Source organism: Sesamum indicum, linkage group LG1 (genome assembly GCF_026168435.1).
Source record: "Sesamum indicum cultivar Baizhima isolate 11 linkage group LG1, ASM2616843v1, whole genome shotgun sequence".
Lineage (NCBI taxonomy): Eukaryota > Viridiplantae > Streptophyta > Magnoliopsida > Lamiales > Pedaliaceae > Sesamum > Sesamum indicum.
In genome coordinates, this window is record NC_142657.1 from 6,134,125 (window position 1) to 6,161,615 (window position 27,491).

Below are 27,491 nucleotides of genomic sequence, written 5' to 3' on the forward strand. Positions count from 1 at the left end.
GAAAAAACAGGATATAGAACGGCACAACGAAGAACTGTATCCAATGTCGATACACCTAATGCCATTACGCTGACTTGATTACACAAGAAAATTTAAATAATTGTTTTCACTCGCAGGACTATGCAATAGACTGAAGGCAATCAAAGACAGTCGTCAATATTGTATAATATTGGCTCATCATCGGTGGCTTCGCCACTCGTTGTACATGGACGTGGCCAGTGTATCCCTCCAATTGCTCCATGTTGGATTGGGCTCTATATTCTAGACTATTTCCCCGTCGTTTTCCGTCTCTTCAACTCCTACGTTAGGCAACTAATCTTCCAACCGGTCCTCAGGCATTTCCTGTCTTAGAAAGTTATGCAATAAGCAGCAGGCCAATATAATCCGAGTTTGGACCTTGATGGAGTAGAATGAGTGACTCCTTAAAATACCCCAACGCATTTTAAGCGAACCAAAAGTACGCTCAATGACGTTACGAGTTGACGCGTGCTTTAGATTGAAAACCTCCTGATGGTTCTGTGGTCCTGCACTCCAGTGTCCCAGTCTCGTAGATGGTAGCGCACACCTCTGTACGGAGTCAAGAAGCCTTCGGCATTTGCGTATCCATTGTCACACAAGTAGTAATTCCCTGGGAAAGCATATACCAACATTATGCCATGTTTTTAAAAAATTAGCACCCAAATAATCATATACGCATACAAGAGGAATAGGAAAGCGTTGTGGATGAAATTATAACCTGAGGGTATTCTAAGACCACCAGGTCTGTGGACGGCATCACGTAGTATGCGGCTATCAGCCGCACTACCCTCCCAGCCAGAAAGCATGTAAATAAATTGCATGTTTGGGTTGCAAACACCGAGAATATTGACAGCAACATGACCCTTGCGGCTTCGGTACCTTCCCTTTTCCTCTTCAGGTACGCGTACGTTAATGAAAGTCCCATCCAATGCCCCCAGACAGCCCTACAAGTAGTGATAAAATCGTAATTCACAAATGGTATATAATGACCAGAATCTAACGATCGGTAAAACAAGCACAAAAACCCTATGTGCAGTTCGAATGAAATTAATAAATGAAGAAGTACCTTGAACCATTTCCACCGAGAGTCAACGCATTCGTCCGTAATTGGAGTTGGCCTGGCCAAGAGGACGTTGTACAACTTAATCACTGAATTCAGGACACGGTGAAAATGTTTGTGGATCGGGCGCCCGCAACGTATAAAATCATGCCTGACGACGCTGTTCTTTTTGTGGTGGGACAGAATGCTAAGGAAAATTGCTACCTGTTCGGCGACACTTAGGTTTTTGGTCGGGTTCATACTACCTGAGTACTGAAACATATAGCACAGGCGTCCGAACGCGTTGCGGTCCACGCGGAGATTGCGCAGACATGACTCGTCAAAAATGGAAACCAGCCTATGAAGATGGTGTATCTGGTCTGGGATCCTACTACTCACGACGTAGGTTCTGGCCCGACGTAGACGTCGTCTAGCGGTTGGAGCAGCAAGGTATTTGGTAACGAAAGAGAATACTGTCAAAGTGACGACAATCTCATCGATGATTTTTTGTACAATTATTAAAGCCAATGTAACTCTTTCGAAACTGTCAAAGTGACGACAACCTCATCGTAAGGAACGAAAAAATTAAGCATCCACCTCCAAAACTTTGGATAAGAAGGTAAAGAAATGAAAACAGGGTGTGCCAACTGGATCTATCCAAGTCCCACTTTACAGAAAATAAAAATTCCATCATAAAGAGATGTTAAAGTGTGAGTAGACGGTGAAGTAAACCCGAAAATGGTAACAAAAAGAGACATGCAAATCCATCAAAAATGTTAATAGGTACAGAAATATAGAAGGCCAAAAAGATGACACCGAAGTGAGCCGATAAGAGGACACAAAGGTGTAGTGTTACGTAACTTGAAAGAGTGAAGTACATACCATACCACATCTTAATAAAAGTTGCGAAGAAAATGTTAGTAGGGGTGCGGAGAAGGGTTTCACAAGTACTCACCATCAGATCCAGTAGTAATCCCAAGACAACCATAGAGATATTCACAGAGTAGGTCAGATCATCGAGAGAACAGCTTAGTCGGCAACTCCGTGACAGATGCTTTGCCGGAAAAAGAGAAAAAAAACTAATGTTAAGAATAACACAAAAATGAATGACTTTACAACAGAAAATGCGTTTCGGAAAAAGAAAAAACAATGGAGGACCAACAAGTTCAATATGAAAATAGAGATATACAGTCAATGTCTCAGCCACATACAAGTGAACGGACGGGATTACAGACTTCGCCGACGGAAAAACAGTGTGGGTGCCGAAGCACTCTTCCAGAGGAAAGTTTCAAAATGAGGTACACGTAGTTGGTGGGAAATGAAAACTGACAGAGAATTGAAATCGGTAGGTGGGAGTGGGCAATTTGGTCATTTCCAGTGTAATTTTCAGGATATAAACATAATTTCCGAAGGTGCATGAAAGTGGGATAACAGGCAAGGATTCTAATCCAACCCCCGCAGCCCGGATATATATCTAGCGTTTTATCAACCGCAATACAAGGCCTAGCGCTTGTTATACCAGGCTACGGCTTTCGCAAGTAAACGATGAGCAAACCCCGATAATGTCGGATATCCTTGCTAATTCTCATTAGCAAACATGACCTTACTATATAACAATTCAAATAAATCATGAGTAAGGCTCTGTCCAAGTTACAGTATTTTTTACAGTATTTATGAAATAGAAAAAGAATCATTAATTATTGCAAAGCTCCGTAAAAACATAATACAAATACTAATCATAATTAAGATGTCAAAATCTACACCGTGCAGGTACCATAAGAGATGCAATAAATCCATCAATAATTATTTTTTGTAAAAAATTATTCTTGGGAGGTATAATGAGTAATTTTATGATATTGAATGAGAAAAAAATTATGAGAAATTAAAAGATAATGACAAAGTACTTAGTGATTATCCATATCTTACGTAGGATTTGCTTTTGAGTAAAATCGAGTGAGTTTACAAAATTGAATTTTGAATCTGAAAAAGTATTCTCATTAATTCGTCAACCTACTATATATGAAAAAATATATATTATAATGACAAAATCGATATTAATTGAACGTTAATACATGTGTTCTACAGATTTTATCTCTTATTTAGATTTACTGAAATTTAATTGCAGCAAATTCTGAATGTTAATTATACTATTCTTGTAATTGTTACTATATGCAATTGATTCATGTATTTGGACATTTTGTGGTCCATGATTTATACGAAAGTAATTAAGTTGCAGTATCCATCCGTTGATGATACTAATTGATCCATTTATTTTAGTTTATTTTATTTTAGTTTTGTAATAACGCTATTGTATGCAGTAGTAAATTAGTTTCCTGAATTATTTTACATGAATTCTTCATTATATGTTACAGGAATTAATCACACAACTTATTCATCGTTAATATTCAGGAATATAACAATGCTTAATATGCTTTTATGGATATCATAAACGTTAACATGCGATCACAATTCGTGTTAGTCATCTTATATTAATATATTCACATTATACATTTATTCATCTTTCTCAAATGCAATCGCGAATAATTTGATTTACTTTATCCCTATGCACATCAATAAGAAATATACATAATCCTATTTGCGACTAGTTAAAACTTGCCGATACATTTAGTACGATCAACAAAAGATGTAATCCCTACTCAAACTAATCTAATACTCCCTTCCATATGAGTATTATCAACGAAGGATATAATCCGTACTCAAAATAAATTAATACTTACTTCCATATGATGCTTCTACATATGTACGAACAAAATTTATTATCTCTACTTATACAAATTAAACTAGTGTTTGAACAGTTAATATAAATTACTAAAATTGTCAAAATTATAAATTTTGTCCATACATATGTAGAAGCATCATATGGAAGTAAGTATAAATTTATTTTGAGTATGGATTACCTCCTTCGTTGATCATACACATATGGAAGTGGGTATAAATTTAGATTGAGTAGTATAGAGCGGAAATCACCAGAAAATCCTATCCAACTATTACAAAAATTGGAGTACGAAAAACCAAACGATTATTACTGGCCAATATACAACTTAAATGATAATAACAAATGAAAGAAATAATGAAATAATTAAATCAACAGTATAGTGATTAACATGCTTAGAGCAGCTAGATCCAATATCACGATAAAGGAATACGGTCACAAGGCACTATTTCCACAATGAACCGACTCACGGTAACTCCACAAACTAAGAACCCGACCACAACTCCGATCACTCAGATCTCAGTATCACACGGTCATAGAGACCCCTACTAAATATTTCGGAAAGAACTTTGGCGAATGGTGAAGGAGATAAACAGCTTGATTCATGTTTTAGCCGAAAGGGAGAATCCACTATTTAAAGGGGTGAAAACAGTGGTAGAGAAGGAAAACCTTGGTTGCTTTCCTAAACCATTAGAGTGGTTTATGAAAATGGCCATGGCTCTCGGAGAACCGAAGGCAGAAATTCACAGAGAGGATTCGGAGAGGAGAGGAAGAAGACAGCGCAGAAAAAACAAATAAGAGGGAAACTGAGATTTAGGGCTAGGGATGTGATATAAGTAGGTAGATTGGATGCGTCGGGTTACCGGGTCGGTTGTGGGCTGCCAAGTGGGTCAGGTAATTGGGCTGCCAAGGTCGGCTTTTTAATAAGTCATTAGGCTACAAATTATAACAAGTAGGGATTACATCTTTTGTTGATCGTACAAAATGTATCGGCAACTTTTAACTAGCTGCAAATAGGATTAAATATATTTATTGTAGATCATGCTAATCACACGGGCATGAGTTTTAATTAGTATAAATGGGATTACATATATATTTTCGTTGATCAAAGCATTGAATATTCTTGCTTTCATACTAATTCTACCGCCATGAATTTTAACTCAGTATATAAGTAGAACTACATAATTTTGTTGCCTAATTGTTCATATGCAAGAAGGTACATATATATTTTGTTAGTAAAAGCATCACATTATGCTTGTAAACTAATTGTACGGACATTGGTTTTAGACTGGACCAACATAATAACTTCTTTGGTACACCACAGTAATTGCACGTACACGATTTTTCACTTGATGGTCATAATAAATACACGGAACATGAATTTTTACTTGGTATAAATACGTTCGCACAAGACTATATTATACTTTATTGATACAAACATCATTAATAAATTCACATTTATAATTAAGACAATATGCAACTATTCTTGATCATATTAATTGTACTGACATGAGCTTTGAATTGATATGAGTAGGATTATATTTCAAAATAATTCTATAAATAAAGGTTAATTTGGTAACTAGGACTAAGTATTTCGTTGATGGAAGCACCATAAATGTACGTATATGAGTTTTATTAACTTAGATAAATTTTACAAGAATTAATCACAAATCTTATTCCTCGTTCATATTCAAGAATATAGCGATGATTAATTCGCCTTTATAGATATCATAAAAATTAACATGCAATCACAATTCGTGTTAGTCATCTTCTACTAATATATCCGTATTACAAATTTATACATCAACCTCAAGTGCAATCGCGAATAATTTGATTTAATTTTCAACTTTCTTCAAGAACTCCAGATATATATGTGTACATATATATCCACCCACTCACCCATAGTATTTTTACTTATATTTTATTGATAACACTAATTATTTTAGTAATTTTAATTCTATTAATTTTTTAATTTTTATAATTTTAGTCTTGTAAAAACGAATTATCATAACTTCTGTAGGACAAAAAATGACACCCCCTCATAAATTACAAGACAGAAACTATATTTTTATACCTATACAAATAAGTAGAATTTAACATTTTAATGATCACACTAACTGCTCGAAAACTAGTTTAATTGGTATAAGTAGAGATAATAAATTTTGTTCATACATATGTAGAAGCATAATATTAAAGTATGTATTAATTGAGTTTGAGTACGGATTACATCCTTCGTTGAGCATACTCATATGGAAGTGAGTATTAATTTAGTTTGAGTAGGGATTACTTCTTTTGTTGATCGTACTAAATGAATCGTCAAGTTTAACTAGACGCAAATAGGATTATATATATTTCATGTTGATAATGGCAATTAAAGAGACATGAGTTTAAATTTGTATAAATTGGATTACATATGTATTTCGTTTGATCAAAGCATTGAATATTAATGCTTTCACACTAAATGTACTGCCATGAATTTTAACTAAGTATATCAATAGGACTACAAAATTTTGCTAATCATACTAATTGTTCATATGAACGAACGTACATAATTGATCATACTAATTGTTCATACGCAGTAGGTTTCGGATCTATGTTTTCATTGCAAATGAAATGTGCCACCATGTTCGTACTCGGCTCCAACACCAATTTCTCCCATGCTTCATTGGCATCTCCACCATATCGAAGGTATACCTCTGTGGCGTTCAACCGATAAATCTGCCACCCAAATTCCGACCTCATCCTCAAGATCTTTTCAACTTGACGGCAAGCTAATTTGCAAGTATTCATCTTAATTTCATTAATAGTTGCCTTAAGAAGCTTAGCCCTAGTTTCACCATCGACTAGACCCTCACTCCTGAAGAATTCATCCATTTCGGGGACCCCGATGGCACGCCTAATCCCATAATCATAGTCACGAATTTTTGGGTCAAAAAAGGCCTTGGCCTCCTCCACCAACCCGCTATCCAGCATCTGATCAACCCTTTTCGACACGTACGAATGGACAACCTGGATCGCCACGTCCATCCAAAGAAAGCAACACCCATACTTGGAGGAAAACTCAGTGTTGTTAGTGACAAGTGCTTGTATGAAGGAATTGGACCCTCCAGCAATGATTGGCAACCGATTCTTTTGTACGATGGCATCAGCAGCCAACAATGCATGATGCACAAAATCATGTACAGTGAAATCCACCTCGGGATCAATGATTCCGAGCAAATGGTGAGGCACGCCGCGGCATTCCTCATTGCTCACCTTATTGGTTACTATGTCAAGGCCCTTGTAGACCTGAATTTTGTCCGAGTTGATGATCTCTGCCTCGAAACGGGTGGCCAGGTCTATCGCCAGACACGATTTGCCTGTGCCAGTGGTACCCAATACCACCACCACCTTATCCTTCCCTTGGTGCTTGTTCATCATGCCCCGAACTGAAAAGTTTGTCATGCTAGATTGTGCTGGCTTCCAAGCGGAGATCGACATTTTAATTGGTAATTACTTTTACTTTTTGTAACACCTGTCAATTTCATCACACAAATAAAAAAAGAAAAAGGACACGTGTTAGGATACTCTAAAACAAAACTTGTAACAAATACAATCTACTATTTTAGAATATCTATCTATCATAGAGTGACAAGCCTTTCTCAACTCTTGGATTAATTTCTCTTCTTCAAAACGATTTGTTTGAAGAAAAACTTCAAACATTTGTGGGCTCTAGAGAGAATCACAAACAAGTTTCATTGATGTGAAAGAAATTACCTAGACAATTGTTTGAAACGTGAAGAAACATAGGATGTGTAGGGGGGTAGTTTTACATACATACGTACACACAATGTAGAACAAATCAAGCCATTCATGGTAATAACTACACCCCTATCCCTATCCACTTACTATATAAGAATTCAAATAAATCATGAGTAAGGCTATGTCCAAATTAGAGTATTTTTTACTGTATTTACGAAATAGGAAAAGAATCATTAATTATAGCGAAGCTGTCGTAAATAGATAATACAAATACTAATCATAATTAAGAAGTCAAAATCTACTCCGTGCAGGTACCATAAGAGATGCAATAAATACATCGATAATTACTTTTTGTAAAAAAATTTTCTTGGGATGTCTAATGAGTAATTTTACGATATTGAATGAGAAAAAAATTATGAGAAATTAAAAGACAATGACTAAGTACTTAGTGATTATCCATATCTTACGTAGGATTTGCTTTTGAGTAAAGTCAAGTGAGTTTACAAAATTGAATTTTGAATCTGAAAAAGTATCCTCATTAATTCGTCAACCTACTATATACGAAAAAACATATATTATAATGACAAAATCGATATTAATTTAACGTTAATAAATGTGTTCTATAGATTTTATCTCTTATTTAGATTTACTGAAATTTAATTGGATCAAATTCTGAATGTTAATTATACTATTCTTGTAATTGTTACTATATGCAATTGATTCATGTATTTGGACATTTTGTGGTCCATGATTTATATGAAAGTAATTTAGTTGCATTATCCATCCGTTGATGATACTGATTGATCCATTTATTTTAGTTTATTTTATTTTAGTTTTGTAATGACGCTATTGTATGCAGTAGTAAATTAGTTTCCTCAGTTATTTTACATGAATTCATCATTATATGTTACAGGAATTAATCACACAACTTATTCCTCGTTAATATTCAGGAATATAGCAATGATTAATATGCTTTATTGGATATCATAAACGTTAACATGCGATCACAATTCGTGTTAGTCATCTTATATTAATATATTCACATTATACATTTATTCATCTATCTCAAATGCAATCGCGAATAATTTGATTTACTTTATCCCTATACACATCAAAAAGAAATATACATAATCCTATTTGCGACTAGTTAAAACTTGCCGATACATTTAGTACGATCAATAAAAGATGTAATCCCTACTCAAACTAATCTAATTCTCACTTCTATATGAGTATGATCAACGAAGGATATAATCCGTACTCAAACTAAATTAATACTTACTTCCATATGATGCTTCTACATATGTACGAACAAAATTTATTATCTCTACATATACAAATTAAACTAGTGTTTCAACAGTTAATATAAATTACTAAAATTATCAAAATTATAAATTTTATTTATTCATATGTAGAAGCATCATATGGAAGTAAGTATAAATTTATTTTGGGTCTGGATTACCTCCTTCGTTGATCATACTCATATGGAAGTGAGTATAAATTTAGTTTGAGTAGTATAAAGCGGAAATCACCAGAAAATCCTATCTAACTATTACAAAAATTGGAGTACGAAACACCATACGATTATTTCAGGCCAATATACAACTTAAATGATAATAACAAATGAAAGAAATAATGAAATAATTAAATCAATAGTATAGTGATTAACATGCTTAGACCAGCTAGATCCAATATCTCTATAAAGGAATACGGTCACAAGGCACTGTTTCCACAATGAACCGACTCACGGTAACTCCACAAACCAAGAACCCGACCACAACTCCGATCACTCAGATCTCACTATCACACGGTCATAGAGACCCCTACTAAATATTTCACAAAGAACTTTGGCGAATGGTGAAGGAGAAAAACAACTTGATTCATGTTTTAGCCGAAAGGGAGAATCCCCTATTTAAAGTTGTGAAAACAGTGGTAGAGAAGGAAAACCTTGGTGGCTTTCCTAAACCATTAGAGTGGTTTATGAAAAAGGCCATTGCTCTCGGAGAACAGAAGGCAGAATATCAATAAGAGGATTCGGAGAGGAGAGGAAGTAGACAGCGCAGAAAAAACAAATAAGAGGGAAACTGAGATTTAGGGCTAGGGGTGTGATATAAGTAGGTAGATTGGATGGGTCGGGTTACCAGGTCGGTTGTGGGCCGCCAAGTGGGTCAGGTAATTTGGCTGCCAAGGTCGGCCTTTTAATAAGTCATTAGGCTACAAATTATAACAAGTAGCGATTAAATATATTTATTGTAGATCATACTAATCGCACGGGCATGAGTTTTAATTAGTATAAATGGGATTACATATATATTTCGTTGATCAAAGCATTGAATATTCTTGCTTTCATACTAATTCTACTGCCATGAATTTTAACTCAGTATATAAGTAGAACTGCATAATTTTGTTGATCATACTAATTGTTCATATGCAAGAAGGTATATATATTTTGTTAGTAAAAGCATCACATTATGCTTGTAAACTAATTGTACGAACATTGGTTTTAGACTGGACCAACATAATAACTTGTTTGGTACACCACAGTAATTGCACGTACACGATTTTTCACTTGATGGTCATAATAATTACACGGAACATGAATTTTTACTTGGTATAAATACGTTCGCACAAGACTATATTATACTTTATTGATACAAACATCATTAATATATTCACATTTATAATTAAGACAATTTGCTACTATTCTTGATCATATTAATTGTACTGACATGAGCTTTAAATTGATATGAGTAGGAATATATTTCAAAATAATTCTATAAACAAAGTTTAATTTGGTAACTAGGACTAAATATTTCGTTCATGGGAGCACCATAAATGTACGTATATGAGTTTTATTAACTTAGATAAATGTTACAAGAATTAATCAAAAATCTTATTCCTCGCTCATATTGAACAATATTGCGATGATTAATACGCTTCTATAGATATCATAAATATTAACATGCAATCACAAGTCGTGTTAGTCATCTTATACTAATATATCCGTATTACAAATTTATACATCAACCTCAAGTGCAATCGCGAATAACTTGATATAATTTTCAACTTTCTTCAAGAACTCCAAATATATATGTGTACATTTATATCCACCTACTCACCCATAGTATTTTTACTTATATTTTATTGGTAACACTAATTATTTTAGTAATTTTAATGCTATTGTAATTTTTATAAATTTTAGTCTTGTAAAAACTAATTATCATAACTTCTGAAGGACAAAAAATGACACCCCCTCATAAATTACAAGACAGAAACTGTATTTTTATACCTATACAAATAAGTAGGATTTAACATTTTAATGATCACACTAACTGCTCGAACAGTAGTTCAATTGGTATAAGTAGAGATAATAAATTTTGTTCATACATATGTAGAAGCATAATATTAAAGTATGTATTAATTTAGTTTGAGTACGGATTACATCCTTCGTTGATCATACTCATATGGAAGTGAGTATTAATTTAGTTTGCGTAGGAATTACTTCTTTTGTTGATCGTACTAAATGAATCGTCAAGTTTAACTAGACGGAAATAGAATTATATATATTTCTTGTTGATAATGCCAATCAAACAGACATGAGTTTAAATTTGTATAAATTGGATTACATATGTATTTTGTTACATATGCATTGAATATTAATGCTTTCACACTAAATGTACTGCCATGAATTTTAACTCAGTATATCAGTAGGACTACAAAATTTTGCTGATCATACTAATTGTTCATATGCACGAATGTACATAATTGATCATACTAATTGTTCATATGCAGTAGGTTTCAGATCTATGTTTTCTTTGCAAATGAAACGAGCCACCATGTTCGTACTCGGCTCCAGCACCAATTTCTCCCATGCTTCATTGGCATCTCCATCACATCGAAGGAATACCTCTGTGGCGTTCAACTAATAGATCTGCCACCCAAATTCCTCCCTCATCCTCAAGATCTTTCCAACTTGATGGCAAGCTAATTTGCAAGTATTCATCTTAATTTCATCAATATCTGCCTTAAGAAGCTTAGCCCTAGTTTCACCATCAACTAGACCCTCACTCCGAAAGAATTCATCCATCTCGGGGACCCCGATGGCACGACTAAACCCATAATCATAGTTACGAATTTTTGGGTATAAAAGTGCCTTGCCCAACTCCACCAACCCGCTATCCACCATCTGATCAACCGTTTTCGACACATACGAATGCAAGACCAGGATCGCCACGTCCATCCAGAGAAAGCAACAATCGTACTTGGAGGAAAACTCAGTGTTGTCAGTGACAAGTGCCTGTATGAAGGAATTGGACCCCCCAGCAATGATTGGCAACCGATTCTTTTGTACGATGGCATCAGCAGCCAGCAATGCATGATGCACAAAATCATGTATAATGAAATCCACCTCGGGATCAATGATTCCGAGCAAATGGTGCGGCACGCCGCGGCATTCCTCATTGCTCACCTTATTGGTTACTATGTCAAGGCCCTTGTAGACCTGAATTTTGTCCGAGTTGATGACCTCTGCCCCAAAACGGGGGGCCAGGTCTATCGCCAGGCGCGATTTGCCTGTGCCAGTGGCACCCAATAGCACCACCACCTTATCGTTCCCTTGGTGCTTGTTCATCATGCCCCGAACTGAAAAGTTTGTCATGCTAGATTGTGCTGGCTTCCAAGCGGAGATCGACATTTTAATTGGTAATTACTTTTACTTATTGTAACACCTGTCAATTTCATCACACAAATAAAAAAAAAAAAAAGACACGTGTTAGAATACTCTAAAACAAAACTTGTACCAAATACAATCTTTTATTTTAGTACAATCTCTGGACCAACATAATAAGTTCTTTGGTACACCACAGTAATTGCACGTACACGATTTTTAACTTGATGGTCATAATAAATACACGGAACATGAATTTTTACTTGGTATAAATACGTTTGCACAAGACTATATTATACTTTATTGATACAAACATCATTAATATATTCACATTTACAATTAAGACAATTTGCAACTATTCTTGATCATATTAATTATACTGACATTTGCTTTAAATTGATATGAGTAGGATTATATTTCCAAATAATTCTATAAACAAAGTTTAATTTGGTAACTAGGACTAAATATTTCGTTGATGGAAGCACCATAAATGTACGTATATGAGTTTTATTCACTTAGATAAATGTTACAAGAACTAATCACAAATCTTATTCCTCGTTCATATTCAAGAATATTGCGATGATTAATACACTTTTATAGATTTCATAAAAATTAACATGCAATCACAATTCGTGTTAGTCATCTTATACTAATATATGGGTATTACAAATTTATACATCAACCTCAAGTGCAATCGCGAATAATTTGATTTAATTTTCAGCTTTCTTCAAGAACTCCAGATATATATGTGTACATATATATCCACCTACTCACCCATAGTATTTTTACTTATATTTTATTGATAACACTAATTATTTTAGTAATTTTAATTCTATTAATTCTATAATTTTTATAAGTTTAGTCTTGTAAAAACTAATTATCATAACTTCTGTAGGACAAAAAATGACAGCCCCTCATAAATTACAAGACAGAAACTGTATTTTTATACCAATACAAATAAGTAGAATTTAACATTTTAATAATCACACTAACTGCTCGAACACTAGTTTAATTAGTATAAGTAGAGATAATAAATTTTGTTCATACATATGTAGAAGCATAATATTAAAGTATGTATTAATTTAGTTTGAGTACGGATTACGTCCTTCGTTGATCATACTCATATGCAAGTGAGTATTAATTTAGTTTGAGTAAGGATTACTTCTTTTGTTGATCGTACTAAATGAATCGGCAAGTTTAACTAGACGCAAATAGGATTATATATATTTCTTGTTGATAATGCCAATCGAACAGACATGAGTTTAAATTTGTATAAATTGGATTAAATATGTATTTCGTTGATCGAAGCATTGAATATTAATGCTTTCACACTAAATGTACTGCCATGAATTTTGTCCGAGTTGATGACCTCTGCCCCGAAACGGGTGGCCAGGTCTATCGCCAGGCGCGATTTGCCTGTGCCAGTGGCACCCAATACCACCACCACCTTATCCTTCCCTTGGTGCTTGTTCATCATGCCCCGAACTGAAAAGTTTGTCATGCTAGATTGTGCTGGCTTCCAAGCGGAGATCGACATTTTAATTGGTAATTACTTTTACGTTTTGTAACACCTGTCAATTTCATCACACAAATAAAAAAAGAAAAAGGACACGTGTTAGAATACTCTAAAACAAAACTTGTACCAAATACAATCTACTATTTTAGAATATCTATCTATCATAGAGTGACAAGCCCTTCTCAACTCTTGGATTAATTTCTCTTCTTCAAAACGATTTGTTTGAAGAAAAACTTCAAACATTTGTGTGCTCTAGAGAGAATCACGAACAAGTTTCATTGATTTGAAAGAAATTACCTGGACAATTGTTTGAAACATGAAGAAACATAGGATGTGTAGGGGGGTATTTATACACACATACGTACACATAATGTAGAACAAATCAAGCCATTCATGGTAATAACTACACCCCTATCCCTATCCACTTACTATATAACAATTCAAATAAATCATGAGTAAGGCTCTGTCCAAATTACAGTATTTTTTACTGTATTTACGGAATAGGAAAAGAATCATTAATTATTGCGAAGCTGTCGTAAAAAGATAATACAAATACTAATCATAATTAAGATGTCAAAATCTACACCGTGCAGGTACCATAAGAGATGCAATAAATCCATCGATAATTATTTTTTGTAAAAAATTATTCTTAGGATGTATAATGAGTAATTTTACGATATTGAATGAGAAAAAAATTATGAGAAATTAAAAGATAATGACAAAGTACGTAGTGATTATCCATATCTTACGTAGGATTTGCTTTTGAGTAAAGTCAAGTGAGTTTACAAAATTGAATTTTGAATCTCAAAAAGTATCCTCATTAATTTGTCAACCTACTATATATGAAAAAAAGATATATTATAATGACAAAATCGATATTAATTTAACGTTAATAAATGTGTTCTACAGATTTTATCTCTTATTTAGATTTACTGAAATTTAATTGGAACAAATTCTGAATGTTAATTATACTATTCTTGTAATTGTTACTATATGCAATTGATTCATGTATTTGGACATTTTGTAGTCCATGATTTATATGAAAGTAATTAAGTTGCAGTATCCATCCGTTGATGTTACTGATTGATCCATTTATTTTAGTTTATTTTGTTTTAGTTTTGTAATAACGCTATTGTATGCAGTTGTAATTTAGTTTCCTGAATTATTTTACATGAATTCTTCATTATATGTTACAGGAATTAATCACACAACTTATTCCTTGTTAATATTCAGGAATATAGCAATGATTAATATGCTCTTATGGATATCATAAATGGTAACATGCGATCACAATTCGTGTTAGTCATCTTATATTAATATATTCACATTATACATTTATTCATCTATCTCAAATGCAATCACGAATAATTTGATTTACTTTATCCCTATGCACATCAAAAAGAAATATACATAATCCTATTTGCGACTAGTTAAAACTTTCCGATACATTTAGTACGATCAACAAAAGATATAATTCCTACTCAAACGAATCAAATACTCACTTCCATATGAGTATGATCAACGAAGGATATAATCCGTACACAAACTAAATTAATACTTACTTCCATATGATGCTTCTACATATGTACGAACAAAATTTATTATCTCTACTTATACAAATTAAACTAATGTTTGAACAGTTAATATAAATTACTAAAATTGTCAAAATTATAAATTTTGTTCATGCATAGTAGAAGCATCATATGGAAGTAAGTATAAATTTATTTTGAGTATGGATTACCTCCTTCATTGATCATACTCATATGGAAGTGAGTATAAATTTAGTTTGAGTAGTATAGAGCGGAAATCACTAGAAAATCCTATCCAACTATTACAAAACTTGGAGTACGAAACACCATACGATTATTACAGGCCAATATACAACTTAAATGATAATAACAAATGAAAGAAATAATGAAATAATTAAATCAACAGTATAGTGATTAACATGCTTAAAGCAGCTAGATCCAATATCTCGATAAAGGAATACGGTTTCAAGGCACTGTTTCCACAATGAACCGACTCACGGTAACTCCACAAACCAAGAACCCGACCACAACTCCGATCACTCAGATCTCAATATCACACGGTCATAGAGACCCCTACAAAATATTTCACAAAGAACTTGGAGAATGGTGAAGGAGATAAACAGCTTGATTCATGTTTTAGCTGAAAGGGAGAATCCCCTATTTAATGGGGTGGAAACAGGTGTGAAAAGGAAAACATTGATGGCTTTCCTAAACCATTAGAGTGGTTTATGAAAATGGCCATGGCTCTCGGAGAACAGAAGGTAGAAAATCACAGTGAGGATTCGAACAGGAGAGAAAGTAGACAGCGCAGAAAAAACAAATAAGAGGGAAACTGAGATTTAGGGCTAGGGGTGTGATATAATTAGGTAGATTGGATGGGTCGGGTTACCGGGTCGGTTGTGGGCCGCTAGGTGGGTCAGGTAATTGGGCTGCCAAGGTCGGCCTTTTAATAAGTCATTAGGCTACAAATTATAACAAGTAGGGATTACATCTTTTGTTGATCGTACTAAATGTATCGGCAACTTTTAACTAGCTGCAAATAGGATTAAATATATTTATTATAGATCATGCTAATCGCACGGGCGTGAGTTTTAATTAATATAAATGGGATTACATATATATTTCGTTGATCAAAGCATTGAATATTCTTGCTTTCATACTAATTCTACTGCCATGAATTTTAACTCATTATATAAGTAGAACTACATAATTTTGTTGATCATACTAATTGTTCATATGCAAGAAGGTGCATATATATTTTGTTAGTAAAAGCATCACATTATGCTTGTAAACTAATTGTACGAACATTGGTTTTAGACTGGACCAACATAATAACTTCTTTGGTACACCACAATAATTGCACGTACACGACTTTTCACTTGATGATCATAATAAATACACGGAACATGAATTTTTACTTGGTATAAATACGTTCGCACAAGACTATATTATACTTTATTGAGACAAACATCATTAATATATTCACATTTATTATTTAGACAATTTGCAACTTTACTTGACATATTAATTGTACTGACATGAGCTTTAAATTGATATGAGTAGGATTATATTTCAAAATAATTCTATAAATAAAGTTTAATTTGGTAACTAGGACTAAATATTTCCTTGATGGAAGTACCATAAATATACGTATATGAGTTTTATTAACTTAGATAAATGTTACAAGAATTAATCACAAATCTTATTCCTCGTTCATATTCAAGAATATTGCGATGATTAATACGCTTCTATAGATATCATAAATATTAACATGCAATCACAAGTCGTGTTAGTCATCTTATACTAATATATCCGTATTACAAATTTATACATCAACCTCAAGTGCAATCGCGAATAACTTGATATAATTTTCAACTTTCTTCAAGAACTCCAAATATATATGTGTACATTTATATCCACCTACTCACCCATAGTATTTTTACTTATATTTTATTGATAACACTAATTATTTTAGTAATTTTAATTCTATTAATTCTATAATTTTTATAATTTCAGTCTTGTAAAAACTAATTATCATAACTTCTGTAGGACAAAAAATGACAGCCCCTCATAAATTACAAGACAGAAACTGTATTTTTATACCTATACAAATAAGTAGGATTTAACATTTTAATAATCACACTAACTGCTCGAACACTAGTTTAATTGGTATAAGTAGAGATAATAAATTTTGTTCATACATATGTAGAAGCATAATATTAAAGTATGTATTAATTTAGTTTGAGTACGGATTACGTCCTTCGTTGATCATACTCATATGGAAGTGAGTATTAATTTAGTTTGAGTAAGGATTACTTCTTTTGTTGATCGTACTAAATGAATTGGCAAGTTTAACTAGACGCAAATAGGATTATATATATTTCTTGTTGATAATGCCAATCGAACAGACATGAGTTTAAATTTGTATAAATTAGATTACATATGTATTTCGTTGATCAAAGCATTGAATATTAATGCTTTCACACTAAATGTACTGCCATGAATTTTAACTCAGTATATCAGTAGAACTACAAAATTTTGCTGATCATACTAATTGTTCATATGCACGAACGTACATAATTGATCATACTAATTGTTCATATGCAGTAGGTTTCGGATCTATGTTTTCTTTGCAAATGAAATGAGCCACCATGTTCGTACTCGGATCCAGCACCAATTTCTCCCATGCATCATTGGCATCTCCACCACATCGAAGGAATACCTCTGTGGCGTTTAACCGATAGATCTGCCACCCAAATTCCTCCCTCATCCTCAAGATCTTTTCAACTTGACGGCAAGCTAATTTGCAAGTATTCATCTTAATTTCATCTATAGCTACCTAAAGAAGCTTAGCCCTAGTTTCACCATCGACTAGACCCTCACTCCTGAAGAATTCATCCATCTCGGGGACCCCGATTGTACGCCTAATCCCATAATCATAGTCACGATTTTTTGGGTCAAAAAATGCCTTGCCCTCCTCCACCAACCCGATATCCACCATCTGATCAACCCTTTTCGACACGTACGAGTGCAAGACTGGGATCGCCACGTCCATCCAGAGAAAGCAACACTCTTACTTGGAGGAAAACTCATTGTTGTCAGTGACAAGTGCCTGTATGAAGGAATTGGACCCTCCAGCAATGATTGGCAACCGATTCATTTGTACGATGGCATCAGTAGCCAGCAATGCGTGATGCACAAAATCATGTACAGTGAAATCCACCTCGGGATCAATGATTCCGAGCAAATGGTGCGGCACGCCATGGCATTCCTCATTGCTCACCTTATTGGTTACTATGTCAAGGCCCTTGTAGACTGAATTTTGTCCGAGTTGATGACCTCTGCCCCGAAACGGGTGGCCAGGTCTATCGCCAGGCGCGATTTGCCTGTGCTAGTGGCACCCAATACCACCACCACCTTATCCTTCCCTTGGTGCTTCTTCATCATGCCCCGAACTGAAAAGTTTGTCATGCTAGATTGTGCTGGCTTCCAAGCGGAGATCGACATTTTAATTGGTAATTACTTTTACTTTTTGTAACACCTGTCAATTTCATCACACAAATAAAAAAAGAAAAAGGACACGTGTTAGAATACTCTAAAACTAAACTTGTACCAAATACAATCTACTATTTTAGAATATCTATCTATCATAGAGTGACAAGCCCTTCTCAACTCTTGGATTAATTTCTCTTCTTCAAAACGATTTGTTTGAAGAAAAACTTCAAACATTTGTATGCTCTAGAGAGAATCACGAACAAGTTTCATTGATGTGAAAGAAATTACCTGGACAATTGTTTGAAACATGAAGAAACATAGGATGTGTAGGGGGGTATTTATACACACATACGTACACATAATGTAGAACAAATCAAGCCATTCATGGTAATAACTACACCCCTATCCCTATCCACTTACTATATAACAATTCAAATAAATCATGAGTAAGGCTCTGTCCAAATTACAGTATTTTTTACTGTATTTACAGAATAGGAAAAGAATCATTAATTATTGCGAAGCTGTCGTAAAAAGATAATACAAATACTAATCATAATTAAGATGTCAAAATCTACACTGTGCAGGTACCATAAGAGATGCAATAAATCCATCGATAATTATTTTTTGTAAAAAATTATTCTTGGGATGTATAATGAGTAATTTTACAATATTGAATGAGAAAAAAATTATGAGAATTAAAAGATAATGAGAAAGTACGTAGTGATTATCCATATCTTACGTAGGATTTGGTTTTGAGTAAAGTCAAGTGAGTTTACAAAATTGAATTTTGAATCTCAGAAAGTATCCTCATTAATTTGTCAACCTACTATGTATGAAAAAAAGATATATTATAATGACAAAATCGATATTAATTTAACGTTAATAAATGTGTTCTACAGATTTTATCTCTTATTTAGATTTACTGAAATTTAATTGGAGCAAATTCTGAATGTTAATTATACTATTCTTGTAATTGTTACTATATGCAATTGATTCATGTATTTGGACATTTTGTGGTCCATGATTTATATTAAAGTAATTAAGTTGCAGTATCCATCCGTTGATGTTACTGATTGATCCATTTATTTTAGTTTATTTTGTTTTAGTTTTGTAATAACGCTATTGTATGCAGTAGTAATTTAGTTTCCTGAATTATTTTACATGAATTCTTCATTATATGTTACAGGAATTAATCACACAACATATTCCTCGTTAATATTCAGGAATATAGCAATGATTAATATGCTCATATGGATATCATAAATGTTAACATGCGATCACAATTTGTGTTAGTCATCTTATATTAATATATTCACATTATACATTTATTCATCTATCTCAAATGCAATCACGAATAATTTGATTTACTTTATCCCTATGCACATCAAAAAGAAATATACATAATCCTATTTGCGACTAGTTAAAACTTTCCGATACATTTAGTACGATCAACAAAAGATGTAATTCCTACTCAAACGAATCTAATACTCACTTCCATATGAGTATGATCAACGAAGGATATAATCCGTACTCAAACTAAATTAATACTTACTTCCATATGAATCTTCTACATATGTACGAACAAAATTTATTATCTCTACTTATACAAATTAAACTAGTGTTAGAACAGTTAATATAAATTACTAAAATTGTCAAAATTACAAATTTTGTTCATGCATATGTAGAAGCATCATATGGAAGTAAGTATAAATTTATTTTGAGTATGGATTACCTCCTTCATTGATCATACTCATATGGAAGTGAGTATAAATTTAGTTTGAGTAGTATAGAGTGGAAATCACTAGAAAATCCTATCCAACTATTACAAAAATTGGAGTACGAAACACCATACGATTATTACAGGCCAATATACAACTTAAATGATAATAACAAATGAAAGAAATAATAAAATAATTAAATCAACAGTATAGTGATTAACATGCTTAAAGCAGCTAGATCCAATATCTCGATAAAGGAATACGGTCACAAGGCACTGTTTCCACAATGAACCGACTCACGGTAACTCCACAAACCAAGAACCCGACCACAACTAGTATCACTCAGATCTCAGTATCACACGGTCATAGAGACCCCTACAAAATATTTCACAAAGAACTTTGGCGAATGGTGAAGGAGATAAACAGCTTGATTCATGTTTTAGCCGAAAGGGAGAATCCCCTATTTAAAGGGGTGAAAACAGTGGTAGAGAAGGAAAACCTTGGTGGCTTTCCTAAACCATTAGATTTGTTTATGAAAATGGCCATGGCTCTCGGAGAACAGAAGGCAGAAAATCACAGAGAGGATTCGGAGAGGAGAGGAAGTAGACAGCGCAGAAAAAACAAATAAGAGGGAAACTGAAATTCAGGGCTAGGGGTGTGATATAAGTAGGTAGATTGGATGGGTGGGGTTACCGGGTCGGTTGTGGGCCGCCAAGTGGGTCAGGTAATTGGGCTGCCAAGGTCGGCCTTTTAATAAGTCAATAGGCTACAAATTATAACAAGTAGGGATTACATCTTTTGTTGATCGTACTAAATGTATCGGCAACTTTTAACTAGCTGCAAATATAATTAAATATATTTATTGTAGATCATGCTAATCGCACGGGCATGAGTTTTAATTAGTATAAATGGGATTACATATATATTTCGTTGATCAAAGCATTGAATATTCTTGCTTTCATACTAATTCTACCGCCATGAATTTTAACTCAGTATATAAGTAGAACTACATAATTTTGTTGATCATACTAATTGTTCATATGCAAGAAGGTACATATATATTTTCTTAGTAAAAGCATCACATTATGCTTGTAAACTAATTGTACGAACATTGGTTTTAGACTGGACCAACATAATAACTTCTTTGGTACACCACAATAATTGCACGTACACGATTTTTCACTTGATGATCATAATAAATACACGGAACATGAATTTTCACTTGGTATAAATACGTTCGCACAAGACTATATTATACTTTATTGATACAAACATCAATAATATATTCACATTTATAATTAAGACAATTTGCAACTTTTCTTGACATATTAATTGTACTGACATGAGCTTTAAATTGATATGAGTAGGATTATATTTCAAAATAATTATATAAATAATGTTTAATTTGGTAACTAGGACTAAATATTTCATTGATGGAAGCACCATAAATATACGTATATGAGTTTTATTAACTTAGATAAATGTTACAAGAATTAATCACAAATCTTATTCCTCGTTCATATTCAAGAATATAGTGATGATTAATACGCTTTTATAGATATCATAAAAATTAACATGCAATCACAATTTGTGTTAGACATATTATACTAATATATCCGTATTACAAATTTATACATCAACCTCAAGTGCAATCGCGAATAATTTGATTTAATTTTCAACTTTCTTCAAGAACTCCAGATATATATGTGTACATATATATCCACCTACTCACCCATAGTATTTTTACTTATATTTTATTGATAACACTAATTATTTTAGTAATTTTAATTCTATTAATTCTATAATTTTTATAATTTTAGTCTTGTAAAAACTAATTATCATAACTTCTGTAGGACAAAAAATGACAGCCCCTCATAAATTACAAGACAGAAACTGTATTTTTATACCTATACAAATAAGTAGGAATTAACATTTTAATAATCACACTAACTGCTCAAACACTAGTTTAATTGGTATAAGTAGAGATAATAAATTTTGTTCATACATATGTAGAAGCATAATATTAAAGTATGTATTAATTTAGTTTGAGTACGGATTACGTCTTTCGTTGATCATACTCATATGGAAGTGAGTATTAATTTAGTTTGAGTAAGGATTACTTCTTTTGTTGATCGTACTAAATGAATCGGCAAGTTTAACTAGACGCAAATAGGATTATATATATTTCTTGTTGATAATGCCAATCGAACAGACATGAGTTTAAATTTGTATAAATTGGATTACATATGTATTTCGTTGATCAAAGCAATGAATATTAATGCTTTCACACTAAATGTACTGCCATGAATTTTAACTCAGTATATCAGTAAAACTACAAAATTTTGCTGAGCATACTAATTGTTCATATGCACGAACGTACATAATTGATCATACCAATTGTTCATATGCAGTAGGTTTCGGATCTATGTTTTCTTTGCAAATGAAACGAGCCACCATGTTCGTACTCGGCTCCAACACCAATTTCTCCCATGCATCATTGGCATCTCCACCACATCGAAGGAATACCTCTGTGGCGTTTAACCGATAGATCTGCCACCCAAATTCCTCCCTCATCCTCAAGATCTTTTCAACTTGACGGCAAGCTAATTTGCAAGTATTCATCTTAATTTCATCTATAGCTGCCTTAAGAAGCTTAGCCCTAGTTTCACCATCGACTAGACCCTCACTCCTGAAGAATTCATCCATCTCGGGGACCCCGATGGCACGCCTAATCCCATAATCATAGTCACGAATTTTTGGGTCAAAAAATGCCTTGCCCTCCTCCACCAACCCGCTATCCACCATCTGATCAACCCTTTTCGACACGTACGAGTGCAAGACCGGGATCGCCACGTCCATCCAGAGAAAGCAACACTCGTACTTGGAGGAAAACTCAGTGTTGTCAGTGACAAGTGCCTGTATGAAGGAATTGGACCCTCCAGCAATGATTGGCAACCGATTCTTTTGTACGATGGAGTCAGCAGCCAGCAATGCATGATGCACAAAATCATGTACAGTGAAATCCACCTCGGGAGCAATGATTCCGAGCAAATGGTGCGGCACGCCGTGGCATTCCTCATTGCTCACCTTATTGGTTACTATGTCAAGGCCCTTGTAGACCTGAATTTTGTCCGAGTTGATGACCTCTGCCCCGAAACGGGTGGCCAGGTCTATCGCCAGGCGCGATTTGCCTGTGCCAGTGGCACCCAATACGACCACCACCTTATCCTTCCCTTGGTGCTTGTTCATCATGCCCCGAACTGAAAAGTTTGTCATGCTAGATTGTGCTGGCTTCCAAGCGGAGATCGACATTTTAATTGGTAATTACTTTTACTTTTTGTAACACCTGTTAATTTCATCACACAAATAAAAAAAGAAAAAGGACACGTGTTAGAATACTCTAAAACAAAACTTGTACCAAATTCAATCTACTATTTTAGAATTTCTATCTATCATAGAGTGACAAGCCCTTCTCAACTCTTGGATTAATTTCTGTTCTTCAAAACGATTTGTTTGAAGAAAAACTTCAAACATTTGTATGCTCTAGATAGAATCACGAACAAGTTTCATTGATGTGAAAGAAATTACCTCGACAATTGTTTGAAACATGAAGAAACATAGGATGTGTAGGGGGGTATTTATACACACATACGTACACATAATGTAGAACAAATCAAGCCATTCATGGTAATAACTACACCCCTATCCCTATCCACTTACTATGTAACAATTCAAATAAATCATGAGTAAGGCTCTGTCCAAATTACAGTATTTTTTACTGTATTTACGGAATAGGAAAAGAATCATTAATTATTGCGAAGCTGTCGTAAAAAGATAATACAAATACTAATCATAATTAAGATGTCAAAATCTACACCGTGCAGGTACCATAAGAGATGCAATAAATCCATCGATAATTATTTTTTGTCAAAAAATATTCTTGGGATGTATAATGAGTAATTTTACGATATTGAATGAGAAAAAAATTATGAGAAATTAAAAGATAATGACAAAGTACGTAGTGATTATCCATATCTTACGTAGGATTTGCTTTTGAGTAAAGTCAAGTGAGTTTACAAAATTGAATTTTGAATCTCAGAAAGTATCCTCATTAATTTGTCAACCTGCTATGTATGAAAAAAAGATATATTATAATGACAAAATCGATATTAATTTAACGTTAATAAATGTGTTCTACAGATTTTATCTCTTATTTAGATTTACTGAAATTTAATTGGAGCAAATTCTGAATGTTAATTATACTATTCTTGTAATTGTTACTATATGCAATTGATTCATGTATTTGGACATTTTGTGGTCCATGATTTATATGAAAGTAATTAAGTTGCAGTATCCATCCGTTGATGTTACTGATTGATCCATTTATTTTAGTTTATTTTGTTTTAGTTTTGTAATAACGCTATTGTATGCAGTAGTAATTTAGTTTCCTGAATTATTTTACATGAATTCTTCATTATATGTTACAGGAATTAATCACACAACATATTCCTCGTTAATATTCAGGAATATAGCAATGATTAATATGCTCTTATGGATATCATAAATGTTAACATGCGATCACAATTTGTGTTAGTCATCTTATATTAATATATTCACATTATACATTTATTCATCTATCTCAAATGCAATCACGAATAATTTGATTTACTTTATCCCTATGCACATCAAAAAGAAATATACATAATCCTATTTGCGACTAGTTAAAACTTTCCGATACATTTAGTACGATCAACAAAAGATGTAATTCCTACTCAAACGAATCTAATACTCACTTCCATATGAGTATGATCAACGATGGATATAATCCGTACTCAAACTAAATTAATACTTACTTCCATATGAATCTTCTACATATGTACGAACAAAATTTATTATGTCTACTTATACAAATTAAACTAGTGTTTGAACAGTTAATATAAATTACTAAAATTGTCAAAATTACAAATTTTGTTCATGCATATGTAGAAGCATCATATGGAAGTAAGTATAAATTTATTTTGAGTATGGATTACCTCCTTCATTGATCATACTCATATGGAAGTGAGTATAAATTTAGTTTGAGTAGTATAGAGCGGAAATCACTAGAAAATCCTATCCAACTATTACAAAAATTGGAGTACGAAACACCATACGATTATTACAGGCCAATATACAACTTAAATGATAATAACAAATGAAAGAAATAATAAAATAATTAAATCAACAGTATAGTGGTTAACATGCTTAAAGCAGCTAGATCCAATATCTCGATAAAGGAATACGGTCACAAGGCACTGTTTCCACAATGAACCGACTCACGGTAACTCCACAAACCAAGAACCCGACCACAACTAGTATCACTCAGATCTCAGTATCACACGGTCATAGAGACCCCTACAAAATATTTCACAAAGAACTTTGGCGAATGGTGAAGGAGATAAACAGCTTGATTCATGTTTTAGCCGAAAGGGAGAATCCCCTATTTAAAGGGGTGAAAACAGTGGTAGAGAAGGAAAACCTTGGTGGCTTTCCTAAACCATTAGATTTGTTTATGAAAATGGCCATGGCTCTCGGAGAACAGAAGGCAGAAAATCACAGAGAGGATTCGGAGAGGAGAGGAAGTAGACAGCGCAGAAAAAACAAATAAGAGGGAAACTGAAATTCAGGGCTAGGGGTGTGATATAAGTAGGTAGATTGGATGGGTGGGGTTACCGGGTCGGTTGTGGGCCGCCAAGTGGGTCAGGTAATTGGGCTGCCAAGGTCGGCCTTTTAATAAGTCAATAGGCTACAAATTATAACAAGTAGGGATTACATCTTTTGTTGATCGTACTAAATGTATCGGCAACTTTTAACTAGCTGCAAATATAATTAAATATATTTATTGTAGATCATGCTAATCGCACGGGCATGAGTTTTAATTAGTATAAATGGGATTACATATATATTTCGTTGATCAAAGCATTGAATATTCTTGCTTTCATACTAATTCTACCGCCATGAATTTTAACTCAGTATATAAGTAGAACTACATAATTTTGTTGATCATACTAATTGTTCATATGCAAGAAGGTACATATATATTTTGTTAGTAAAAGCATCACATTATGCTTGTAAACTAATTGTACGAACATTGGTTTTAGACTGGACCAACATAATAACTTCTTTGGAACACCACAATAATTGCACGTACACGATTTTTCACTTGATGATCATAATAAATACACGGAACATGAATTTTCACTTGGTATAAATACGTTCGCACAAGACTATATTATACTTTATTGATACAAACATCATTAATATATTCACATTTATAATTAAGACAATTTGCAACTTTTCTTGACATATTAATTGTACTGACATGAGCTTTAAATTGATATGAGTAGGATTATATTTCAAAATAATTCTATAAATAATGTTTAATTTGGTAACTAGGACTAAATATTTCATTGATGGAAGCACCATAAATATACGTATATGAGTTTTATTAACTTAGATAAATGTTACAAGAATTAATCACAAATCTTATTCCTCGTTCATATTCAAGAATATAGTGATGATTAATACGCTTTTATAGATATCATAAAAATTAACATGCAATCACAATTTGTGTTAGACATATTATACTAATATATCCGTATTACAAATTTATACATCAACCTCAATCGCAATCGCGAATAATTTGATTTAATTTTCAACTTTCTTCAAGAACTCCAGATATATATGTGTACATATATATCCACCTACTCACCCATAGTATTTTACTTATATTTTATTGATAACACTAATTATTTTAGTAATTTTAATTCTATTAATTCTATAATTTTTATAATTTTAGTCTTGTAAAAACTAATTATCATAACTTCAGTAGGACAAAAAATGACAGCCCCTCATAAATTACAAGACAGAAATTGTATTTTTATACCTATACAAATAAGTAGGAATTAACATTTTAATAATCACAGTAACTGCTCAAACACTAGTTTAATTGGTATAAGTAGAGATAATAAATTTTGTTCATACATATGTAGAAGCATA

General features: G+C 33.2%; 3 pseudogenes; all 3 read right to left on the reverse strand.

Moving 5' to 3' along the window:
• Positions 1–6,347: 6,347 nt before the first annotated feature.
• Positions 6,348–7,271, reverse strand: LOC148789392 (adenylate isopentenyltransferase 5, chloroplastic pseudogene; annotated as a pseudogene).
• A 4,180-nt stretch (positions 7,272–11,451) lies between these two features.
• LOC148789393 (adenylate isopentenyltransferase 5, chloroplastic pseudogene) lies at positions 11,452–12,222 on the reverse strand (annotated as a pseudogene).
• Positions 12,223–22,841: 10,619 nt separating this feature from the next.
• LOC105180048 (adenylate isopentenyltransferase 5, chloroplastic pseudogene) lies at positions 22,842–23,705 on the reverse strand (annotated as a pseudogene).
• Between the last annotated feature and the right edge of the window lie 3,786 nt (positions 23,706–27,491).